Source organism: Acromyrmex echinatior, chromosome 7 (genome assembly GCF_024713525.1).
Source record: "Acromyrmex echinatior isolate Ae372 chromosome 7, ASM2471352v2, whole genome shotgun sequence".
NCBI lineage: Eukaryota > Metazoa > Arthropoda > Insecta > Hymenoptera > Formicidae > Acromyrmex > Acromyrmex echinatior.
In genome coordinates, this window is record NC_141858.1 from 3,769,671 (window position 1) to 3,780,825 (window position 11,155).

At 40.6% G+C, this 11,155-nt stretch overlaps 1 long non-coding RNA gene across 1 annotated transcript; it reads right to left on the reverse strand.

The window, feature by feature from the left end:
• Positions 1–580: 580 nt before the first annotated feature.
• Positions 581–7,281, reverse strand: LOC147909009 (uncharacterized). The gene is made up of 3 exons (XR_015545668.1): positions 6,388–7,281; positions 786–994; positions 581–704 (listed from the first exon to the last, which is right to left on the reverse strand). It is a non-coding gene; the product is annotated as an uncharacterized LOC147909009 (long non-coding RNA).
• Positions 7,282–11,155: the final 3,874 nt, after the last annotated feature.

Below are 11,155 nucleotides of genomic sequence, written 5' to 3' on the forward strand. Positions count from 1 at the left end.
GGAAAACGGTAGATCGGAGTGCGCATCATGGACATATGGACTCCAAGTCAACCTCGAGAACGTAACTCGTCAGTGAATCTAACGCGACATTCATAACATCAAAATTATCTATGTCATCGACCCAGCGAAAATCAGCGTATTGCATGATTGACACATTATCCAATAGGTTGTTGACGTCATAGTACATCAGGTACTTCGATGATTTCGATGGATCGTACGAAGTAGTAAAGCAAGGCGGGTTCTAACCCATGGGGCTAGAAGGGAGCGCGGAGCGCGGGGAGTACTCGACGGCGTGGGGGGTATTCGTAGACGCGGGGAAAGAGGAGGAAAGTCCTGGCGCTATCGATATTTATTATACGTAAACATAGGACCCCGAATGTCGAGTGATTATGTAAACATGACATTCCGCTATGCGTTCCTTATTTTTTTCGTTACCCGCCGCCCCGCCGCCGCGGATCGCTACCGGCGACCATCGCCACCGTCGCCGTCGTCCTTTCAAAAAATGCATAGATAACAAGAACTCACGTTTTTATTAGCACGTCGAGGCAAAGGATGGGGAATAAAAGAAAATACATATGTAGTAATGCGAACAAAAATTTTTTATTCACATTACACTTATTACATCGATTTTTTTTTATTATATTTTTTCGCGATCGACAGTGTTCGAATGCGATTGGTGGTTTGAATATCGCTAGCAGCGCTTTCTGGAAAAAGAGAATGAAAAATTTTTTTGATCACTATTCGCTTTTTTAGCAGAGAAAACGCTAGTACTCTAAATGTAATACCTTATGGCTTATATTTTGATGGAATTGATGACGTTGATGATGAAGAACATGATGGTGATTTTGATGCTTTTTCACCAGGATATTCCCAATATCTCTTTTTTCCTCGATGGTGGTGGACTTGGCGAATTTGGTGACAAAGGACGATACTCCTTGCGCTCGATCGATTTTCTATATATTCTTTTACTCGATCCATGTCTTATCGCTCGTAACTAAAATTTACGATTGAATGAAAAAAGCTATATACACTGTTTATATACACTGTCAGATTGGTGACATGTCGCCACGCGTTAAGAAAAGCGCTGATGTTTTTCGGCTACTAAACAAAAAACATAACTCTTCTGCAATAAATGTGGAAGGCAGGATGTGAAAATATTCGAACAAAGGCGAGTGCTCCAAGTCAAACGAACTTTTTTTTGTCATCAATTTCTCTTTTATTACTTGAACATGCATTCTCTCGTCTAGAAAGTATTTACTTAAATTTTACAATTGACAATCTAAAAAATTAAAAGCTACGCTTTGTGATCCCTCATTTATTTTACTAACTTCCTGTTGTTGACGAGAAAAAAACCTTCAACTTGCTTTTATACGTTAAGAAATATGAGTTTTTATCTACACAGGATCCACATTTAGATTTTCCCTGATAAAAAAATGTCTCTGAAAACTTCGTTGAAAATGTCTGAAATCATTTTTCAGAGATTTTTAGTGACATTCAGAGACTTTTTCAAAGAAATTGAGGGATTAGCAGAGAATTCTCCAAAAGTCATTTAAAAGTCTCTGAATTTCGTTGAAACTCGAGAATTCAGGGATGTTTCTGAAGGTAGGATTTTCATGGTTTCTCATTTTTCAGAGACTTTCAGCGAATTATCCGAAAGTAATCTCCAAGTGTCTAAAAATCTCTGAATTTCTCTGAAACTCGAGAATTCAGTGATGTTTCTGAAGATAGAATTTTCATGGTTTCTCACTTTTTAGAGACTTTCAGCAAATTCTCTGAAAATCATTCCCAAATGTCTAAAAGTCGCTGAATTTTGCTGAAATTCGGAAATTCAGTAGTGTCTCTGAAAATAAAATTTTCACAACTTTTCACTTTTCGGAGATTTTCAGCAAATTCTCTGAAAATCATTTCCAAGTGTCTAAAACTCCTCGAATTTCGTTGAAATTCGGGAATTCAGTAATATCTCTGAAGATAGAATTTTAATAGTATCTTACTTTTCAAAGACTTTCAGAGGATTCCTTTGAAAATCATTTTCAAAGGTCTGAATGTTCTTGAATTTCACGCGAATTCATTGATGTCTCTGGAACTTAAATAGATATAAATAACACGCTTTATCAGTTGAAGAAGTGATGTAGTACGTAATGTAGGAGACTTATAATCCAGAGGTCCCAGATTCGAATCCCATTAGATAAGTGTGGTTTTCAAAATAATTTCGGGTGAAAAAAAAAAATCATTACATATATCTTGTATGGAACAACTTCTGTTAAATGAAGAAACAAAATTTATATGTCTTAAAATATAAATTTTTTTTCAAGTATCACATTGAAAATGTATGAAAAATTCTAAAAGTCTATGAATATATTATAAAAAATTTTATGAAAATCTTTAAAAGTTAGAAATATTCTGACAAATTTCTAAATTTATACTGAAAAATTCTCTGAAAAGCTCTGCAACATGTCCGAAAATATGGATATTTTCAGGAAAATTTTCAGACTTTTCCAGAAAAATTCAGAGAAATTCAGAGAAATTTTTTTACCAAGATTGTATTTACTGAACCGATTGTGTATAAATAGAATTTTCTCTACATAGTTTGTAACCTTTGTCGTAAATTTTATTGCCGTGGATCTGGCGATTCTGAAGATCTATGTTTTTGCTTATGTTTCTAATATCGTTGGGAAGATTTTCTAATGACACGTTTCTTGAATAATGTCACGCTCGCCGATCGGTGATCGTTAACGCTCGAGTTTTATGTTCGCTTTGTACTAACGACTATTTTTTGTCGAAATTTTCATGAAACGGAGAAATCTTGTAGTCCACTGGACATAACGAAATATATAGGTCATAAGTGCTCGACACCACAGTTAGTGTCCTGGAAGACGAACGAATCGGTCGCTTCTGTTATTGACAATAAAAATAATAGAAAAAGTATGACTAACCATCGTGCGAATGTTGAGAACATAGCCAACGTAATCGAGTATATTAGAAACATAGATCCGAAACAGTTTCGTGAATATTAGAGACGAAGTGTTCGAAATGTTCAAAGAAATGGAAGTAGATTTTGAGGAAATAATGGACCAAAATTCTAACGAAGAAGTGTTATCAGACGATGCTGGTTATGCTAGTGATTTGAGCGAGCACGATATTACGGATTACGCAGAGAAATTTGTGCCGTCTCCAAATCCGTGCACAGCGAACGACCGTACTAAACATTGCATGATCCAGTGCTATTACAATGGATGGTGCTTTAACTGTATATGCAGCATGCATGATCCGTTTGGCTGACACCGATGTTGTGGAAATGTATCTTGTAAGGAAGCATCGATATCGATTATATTGACGCGCTAAGCGGTCGGTCTTGCACGAATTGCAGAGTACTAATATACACTATATTTCCGTGCTCACACTGAAAAAACTGCACACATTGAAAAAAACCTATTGTGAATAGTATTGTGAGTGAGACGCTACATTGGAAAATCTGTGGGAAGACTGTAAAGTAGATGATGTGTTATATATTCTCGGAAATCCGTAAAAAAGAGACATAGGTGTGCGAATATCGCCGGTGCAATTCCTACACGATCGAGAATTAGGTACATGTGGAGAAACATGGAATAGTTATTAGAGAGTTCGTTTCTGATCTTTTCGCGCGACAGAAAATGTACTCACGGTTACGACACAAATGTTACGAGGACGATGAGTATGAAAAGAGACATTGGTAGAATAAAAATATCAATGTAATAAAGGACGATTATTATTGGGCGCAGATAAGAGCTAAGATTGGTGCATATGCATTAAGATTCCCGCGGATAATGAAAAGTACGTCGAACTGCTAATTATTGACAATATATGGATGGAGTTTTGTGATCGCGATCTTGCGCCAAAACTGTTTTTCGATAGATCAATGCTTTGAGTGTGAACAGTGCACTTTCGCAAATATAATGAAAAGGTGTTAGAACATTATGACATTCTAGATATGTCACAGTGCTGCAATGTGTATGAATGAGTCACGTGCAAGTGCTCCGTGGAAGAGTGTGATGTGATCTAAAGACTAAAAAAAAGACATGGAAAATCATGAGTGGAACGCGAATTGCTGGAGCAATGTGGCCAGGTCGCTACTCTGGTGGAGTGTTTTGCGTGGCTGCAACGATGCGACGAGTGCATCGAGCGGCTCGAAGAACTTTATCGTGCCAAGCCTCTCGCCGTTGGAGACACAATCCGTGGTGGCGAAGATCACGCGACTCGCGGGTGCAAAATTACAATTGCAGCGACGTTTCGTGCACGTTGGTGGCGGGTACGCGAGTGGCGAGTACGCGAGTCGCAACAAAAGATCTTTCGTCTGGCGAGAGATTGACGCTGCGTTTGAAAGCCGTATATTGACAAGTGCGGTGATAAATTCTAATCACATTGAGCCGCGGCGGTTTTTGGAAGACGCGAGAGAAATAGTGCTCGAGCGTGTGCGAGACGCTGTAGAAAGACACAATAGTGTAAAAGTGTTCAATGATAAGTTCGCGACGAAGGATAAACGTGTTAATAAGAACATAATTACAAAGAACATCGAGATATACTGATACACCGATTTGCGTGAGTGGTATCCATCCTAGCATCGCTCGAAGACTTCCAGGAACGCGATAGCGGGTGGGCATTGTCACGTATATCGAATTTTACTATCAGTGTGAAACAAATTAAATTCTATGCGCGCGGGATGTCATATCAAAGTGTCACAGGAAATAGCAACGAAACGAGCAGTAATCAATGTGCGTTCGACGGACAATGCGTGTTTTGCGTGGTCGCCGCGCTGTACCCGGCTGAAAAGTATGCGGATCGAGAATCGTCGTACCCGCATTATACGACAGTATTGAATCTCGCAAACATTGAGTTTCCAGTGACTTTAAAAGACGTTTCTAAATTCGAATGATTGAACGTGGTGTCGATCAATATGTACGGCATCGAGAATAAACAGGTTCTTCCTCTATGGCTCACCAGTGAAAAGAAGGAGAAACACGTCGTACGTGCTGTATGTGCAAGATCCATGCAACGACGGTGTTGGACGGTTTGCGTGAATAAAAAAATCTATCCCGTCTCGTGAGCTCACAGATTATTGGGAAAAAAAACAAGAAATTTTTCTGCGATCGGTATATACATGAAAAAATTATTAAATATAATTTTCCGTCTTACTAATAAAATAATGGTAATAGTTATAATATTTTGTTTTTCAGATATTTGCACTATTTCAGTACGAAAGAAAAATTGCAGTCGCACATAATGGACTGCGAGAAGATCAACGACTCTGCTATCCGACTGCCGAGCGTAGACGACAAATGATTCGAATTTGGGAACTATTGCAATAAGGAGCGCATCCCATTCATCGCCTGCTGACTTGGAGTGCGTTCTACGGAAGATGGAACTTAACAGGGAAGATGCGTCGTCGTACATGTATCAACGTTACGAAGTAATCAGTATAGAATACTATGTGCGATGTTCGTACGACGACGCGTTATCGATTTCGTCGCGATGAAGACTGTATAGCGTGTATAGTTCACGCGACAACTCAACGATTTGGCGCATCGAGTGAAAAATATTGTATTCACCAACGTGCCTATGGAAACATTGTCGAAAGAACAATTGGAGGCATACCGTAGCGCGACGCGTTGTCACATTTGCGAGAAATCGTTCGCGCCGGACGATACGCGATCATTGTCATCACCGGTAGATACTGTGGTCCAGCGCATGCAAATTGCAATCTTAATTATAAATATTCGTTTTATATTCTGATTGTTTTTCACAATTTATCGAGATATGACGCGCACTTTATAATTAAAGAAATTACTACCGCGTATGAAGGACATGTAGACATGTATTACCGATAATAAAAAAAAAATATATTTCGTTCACTAAACATGTTCAAGATATCGCCGAGACAGCAGACTAGCGAAAATGCATAAAATTACGATTTTTTCAAATTTCTAAATGCAAGCCTCGATAAATTCGCATCGTTTTTAAATACAAATTAAAAATCGTACGTTCCAAATTTTCAACTCTATCGGATGAAGAATTTGAATTACTGACTAAAGGTTTTTTCCGTACGAGTTCGTTGACTGCATCGAAAAATTGCAGGACACCGCTTACTACCGCGTGAATCATTTTTCAGTTCATTAACGGGCGATACAATTTCCGAGAGCGATTACGCTCATGCCGCGAACGTCTGAAAGCGATTCTCCATTCAAACGCTCGGCGAATACAGCGATTTGTACTTAAAAATTGACGTCTTATTGATCGATATTTTCGAAAATTTCCGCGAAAGTTATATCGCGATCCTACGCATTACTATACATTGCCTGGTTTCACGTGGGATGCAATGCTAAAACATACGCGTATAAGATTTGAGTTACTCACCGACATTGATATGATCATGTTCATCGAGCGCAGTATATGCGGCGGCCTTTATCAATGTTCAAGCAGATACGCTCAGGCTATTATAAAACATGCATTCGTACGACTCATTGAAACCATCATCTTGATATACTATGATGTTAACAATTTATACAGGTGGATGATGTGTCAACCATTGCCATATGCCGAATTTCAACGGGTCGAAGACGTTGCGAACTTTGACGTGAGCGCGACCGCTCTAGATTCCACCAGTTACATTCTCGAAGTCGATCTCGATTATCCACAACATCTATACGATCAATACTGACTTGCCGTTCTGTTCGACGCACGATAAGCCGTCCGGGAAACGCGAGGCTAAACTTCTAGCGACGCTGTACGATAAACAGCGTTACGTCATCCACTACCGCAACCTGCAGCAATGTACTCGTCATGGTCTTCGCGTAACAAAGATTCATCGAGTACTACAATTCGCGCAATCTCCATGGCTTCGCGATTATATTGAACTTAATACAAATTTCAGAATTCGCGCTAAAAACGATTTCGAGAAAAATTTATATAAATTAATGAACAACGCGGTATTCGGTAAAAATATGGAGAATGTGCGCAACCACGTTGACGTAAAATTATTAACAAAATGGGATGGACGGCACGGCGCGGAGGCAATCGCGAAACCGAATTTCCATAGCCGTAGCATGTTTGCGGAAAATTTGATCGCCGTCGAACTACGCAAACTCGAGGTGAAGTTCAACAAGCCAATTTACGTGGGTATGTGTATACTCGACATATCGAAAACCTGCTTGTACGAATTTCATTACGAGTATATGTTACCACTGTTTCGCGACAAATGTAAAATTATGTACATCGACACGGACAGTCTTATATACTGCGTGCGAGGACATTTACGAGACTATGAAACGCGATATCGCTTCATTTCGCGATTCGACACGAGCGATTATCCGACAACGCATACGGTATACTTCTCGCGAAACAAAAAAGTACTGATGAAGGACGAAAATAACGAAGCGATGAACTCAGAGCGAAAATATACGTGGTTAGGATGGATGGCAAAAAGGACATTAAAAAAGCAAAAAGCGTAAAGAGTAACGTCGTAGCTCAAACGATAACGTTCGACGATTACACGCGTGTTTGAACGACGAGATTGAAATGACTCATCGTCAATCGTGTATACAATCTAAACTGCACGAGGTGTACACGATATCCAAATCGAAAATCGTTCTGAGTCCATACAATGACAAACGATACGTCGTATCGGACGAAGACGTTACAAAGGTATCCACATTTATATTACTATTATGTTTTTTACATTTTTTATATTTTCATACAGTATATATATATATATATATATATATGTCTGTATACTGCAAGACGAAGATGAATGGAAAATAATAAAAATATACGTTTATGTACTTATATTGATACATTTTTTATATATAGAAATAAAATATATGAATCAAAATCTTATTAATAATAACATTGTTTTTGTGTATCCATGAATTATGCGATCGAATCCCACCTACTTGACGTATATACCTTGTCTCCTTTCCTGCGCAGTACTTTCTCCACGAGATACACGTCCGAATGAGTAGTGCGGTGCAACTCGTGCTCGTAGAACACTCTTGCGACGGATTTTCCGCGATAAACCTCGAGTAAATAGGTTACAGGATTGGTACGATCATCCTAACGATTGTAAATACCTCGGTGGTCCAATTTGGTGTGTAATCCTTCTAAAAAATCATCTTGTACTTGCTCACGCGTACCGAATTGTCTACTTTAAATTTTGCAGGACCCGCGATTTTTATCGCGCTGTACACTGTGCCCAAGAGTCTTTCGGCGATCGCGAGTGTTATGTCGGCAGGTTGCATGCCGATGGTGTGACGCTTGCGAGCGTTGTAATCTGACATGAGACGCGGCAGCTCGTCGACCCATTTGTAATTACCGTTGAGCGTAAACATCTTCCACATGTCGTTCTTGAGCATGCGATTGAACCGCTCGACCCCTGACGCTTTCAACGTCGAATACGTGGAATAGTAATTAACATCATGTTTTTTCAAGATTTTCTGCACATCGGCGTTGTAAAACTCTTTTCCCATATCGGTTTATAAATTTTTCGGACATCTTCTACTTTCTTGAACGATCTCAGCAATAGCATTAGCCATCTCGCTTCCACTCTTGCTCTTGAGTGATATGGTCCATGCGTATTTGCTCAACACATCGATGACGGTTAGTATGTAGTTGTGGCTTCTGTTGAAGCCTGAGTATGGGTGCATCTCAACGATATCAGCCTGCCATAGAACTTCGTATCCCCGAACTATGACGCGCCTTCACGGAAAATTTCTTCTCGCAGGAGCGTGCAATTCCTCAACGAGTCGATTTTTCTCGAAGCTAATTTTTTCTCTCCTTTATCAGATTTCTTTTTCATGATTCGACGCGTGATACACAGGGTACAAAAAAATAATGTATTTTTTTTCGCTGAATGATGTCACTCAACTGACTCGTTTCATGGAGACGTGATTTAATTTATAATAAGACCAGCTTCGCGAAGTTCCTCGATGATCGACAGTATCTCGTGAGCGTTGTTGCCCGCTCGGTGCGAAGCGTCGAGCAATCGTAGACGATCCTTCAGCTCATTGGAATCATTCCAGTAATCGATCGCGTTGTCGTTCAATGTCATTGTATGAGGTAATTCCTTTCCAGATTTTTTTTTCTGTTTCTTGGGTGTTACTGACATCAACGGCGCGATTACGTGTTTGTACTTGTATCCTCTGTTGCTCAATAATCGACCTTGCGAATGGTACTTGTGTTTGTGCGCGTTCATCACCAACAGCATGCTCTTGTACTTGTGCATATCGTTTTCCGTGTAGAAGGCATCATCGGGAATTCTCTTGAAAATCAACTCGTAAAGATCGGGTGTACCGGCGTATTGTACGCCGTCAATAATTATGTTGTCCGCGTCATCCACGTCGAAACGTTTATTGCCAAAGATTAGCTTATCTTTGTGTAGGTGTAGGTAAACGCCATACACGTAATCTATACCGCTCTCTTTATCTAGCGCTCCCCTCGACGTGCTTTTGACCCAGCGGGCCCAAGCCAGCTCATAATGCCTCTCAACCTTCTGACGTTTGCAACTGATTTTGAACCTTTGTCGCTAGCGGATCTTCCGTAGTTTCGAAAACGTTTTCCAATGATTCTATTGTCAGTACGATTTTTTGGAAATTATCGGTTGTACTCGATCGTGCGATCGATTATTGGATTTATAGTCATAGAACGTTCGAACATCTCGCTTGCTTCTTGTCCTTCCTTTTGTTCCTCTTTCTCCTTTCTTGCACGTTTAGAGGCAGACGCTGGATCTTCGTCGCGCGATTCTTTTTTTGTCGCGCGCACGTTGGGGCTGTCAACGAAAAGTCGCAGTGGCTCGATAAGATGTTTAAAATGTCTGTTCAACGCGATGTCCTCCTCGATTCTACCGGTCTTTAGAGCGCGATGTTTCTTGCGGATCGATTCGCTCGACTTCTCGATCTTCTTCGCAACTTTTTCACGCTCGCACACATCTGCCATGTTCGTCTCTGGCTAAGTATTGGCAACGACTGGTCACATTACGGTATCGCGAACTCGTTAAATCTTCTTCTGTATCGTCCATTTGTGAGCATACTGTCTTTGTCTATCACTAGAAATCATATTTTTGCTGCCAAGAGTCGCGGAACAAAATTTGTCGTACATGTCAGTTCGCATTGATTGTTGTAAACGTGTTTCAAGTTAGTATCGTCCTGTTTAAACAGGATCAGCAGGTTCGCGTTGCCGCGTATCAGATGTTTGGTATCCTCGCGTACAACAGAGATAGAAGCAGTCGACGTTCGCGTGGCGACCCATCGAAAAGTATTCTCTCACCGCATCCTGCTTGTCGCATATCATGTCATCAAAGATAAAAATAGAATTTGGGCGCACCTCGCTCGATGGAACGACGTCGCTGTTGTTGGAGAACGTAAAGTAGCCGATTTTGTCGATAGAGGTAAACAAATTTTCGAGATATCGATACTTTGGCTGTTGCAACGATTTCGAGTAGACATACACGTTCTAGAAACGTACGCCGTTCGGGCTTTCGAGTAAACTTATGAGAACATTGGTTTTACTACAATTCGATGGGCCGCAAATGATTGCGCGTATAGTACTCGGCAGCATTTCGCCGTGCTTGCGCTTCTCCACGCTGCCTCCCATCATTCGCGATTTCGCGTCGCAGTTCGTGACGCGTATCGTCAGCAGTTGCAGCACGAATTTCATGCTTACACTAAAGGCTACGCGCTCTCGAACAACTAAAGGCACTCGAATCTATGAATCGCACAGTAGCAAAATATATCTCGCGCTGTGTCATCCTTTCGACATTCAGGACTTGAGCACCGAACAACTGCAGTATATACCGAAGGTCATACTTTAACGCGTGTACGGTGACTATATTGATTACGTGTGGGACAAGCTTCCTGAACACGTGAAGGCGAATTCGGAGGTTCGAACATATCGTCGCTGCGACGAGCCGACTACAATCAGCCGTGGCAGGGGACGCACATCGATGGTCCCACACCTAAGATAAAAGACTGTAGCGAATGTCGGTATGAGCATGAAATCGAAGAAGAAACGACAACAACGAGAAAAAAACAACAAAAAAGCGGATACTTTCAACGGCAGAATGCTTCCGAAGCGATGCGTTACCTTTTCTGTCAATGTTGGGCTCCTTGATTGGCTGAGCGGCCAGTGTGGC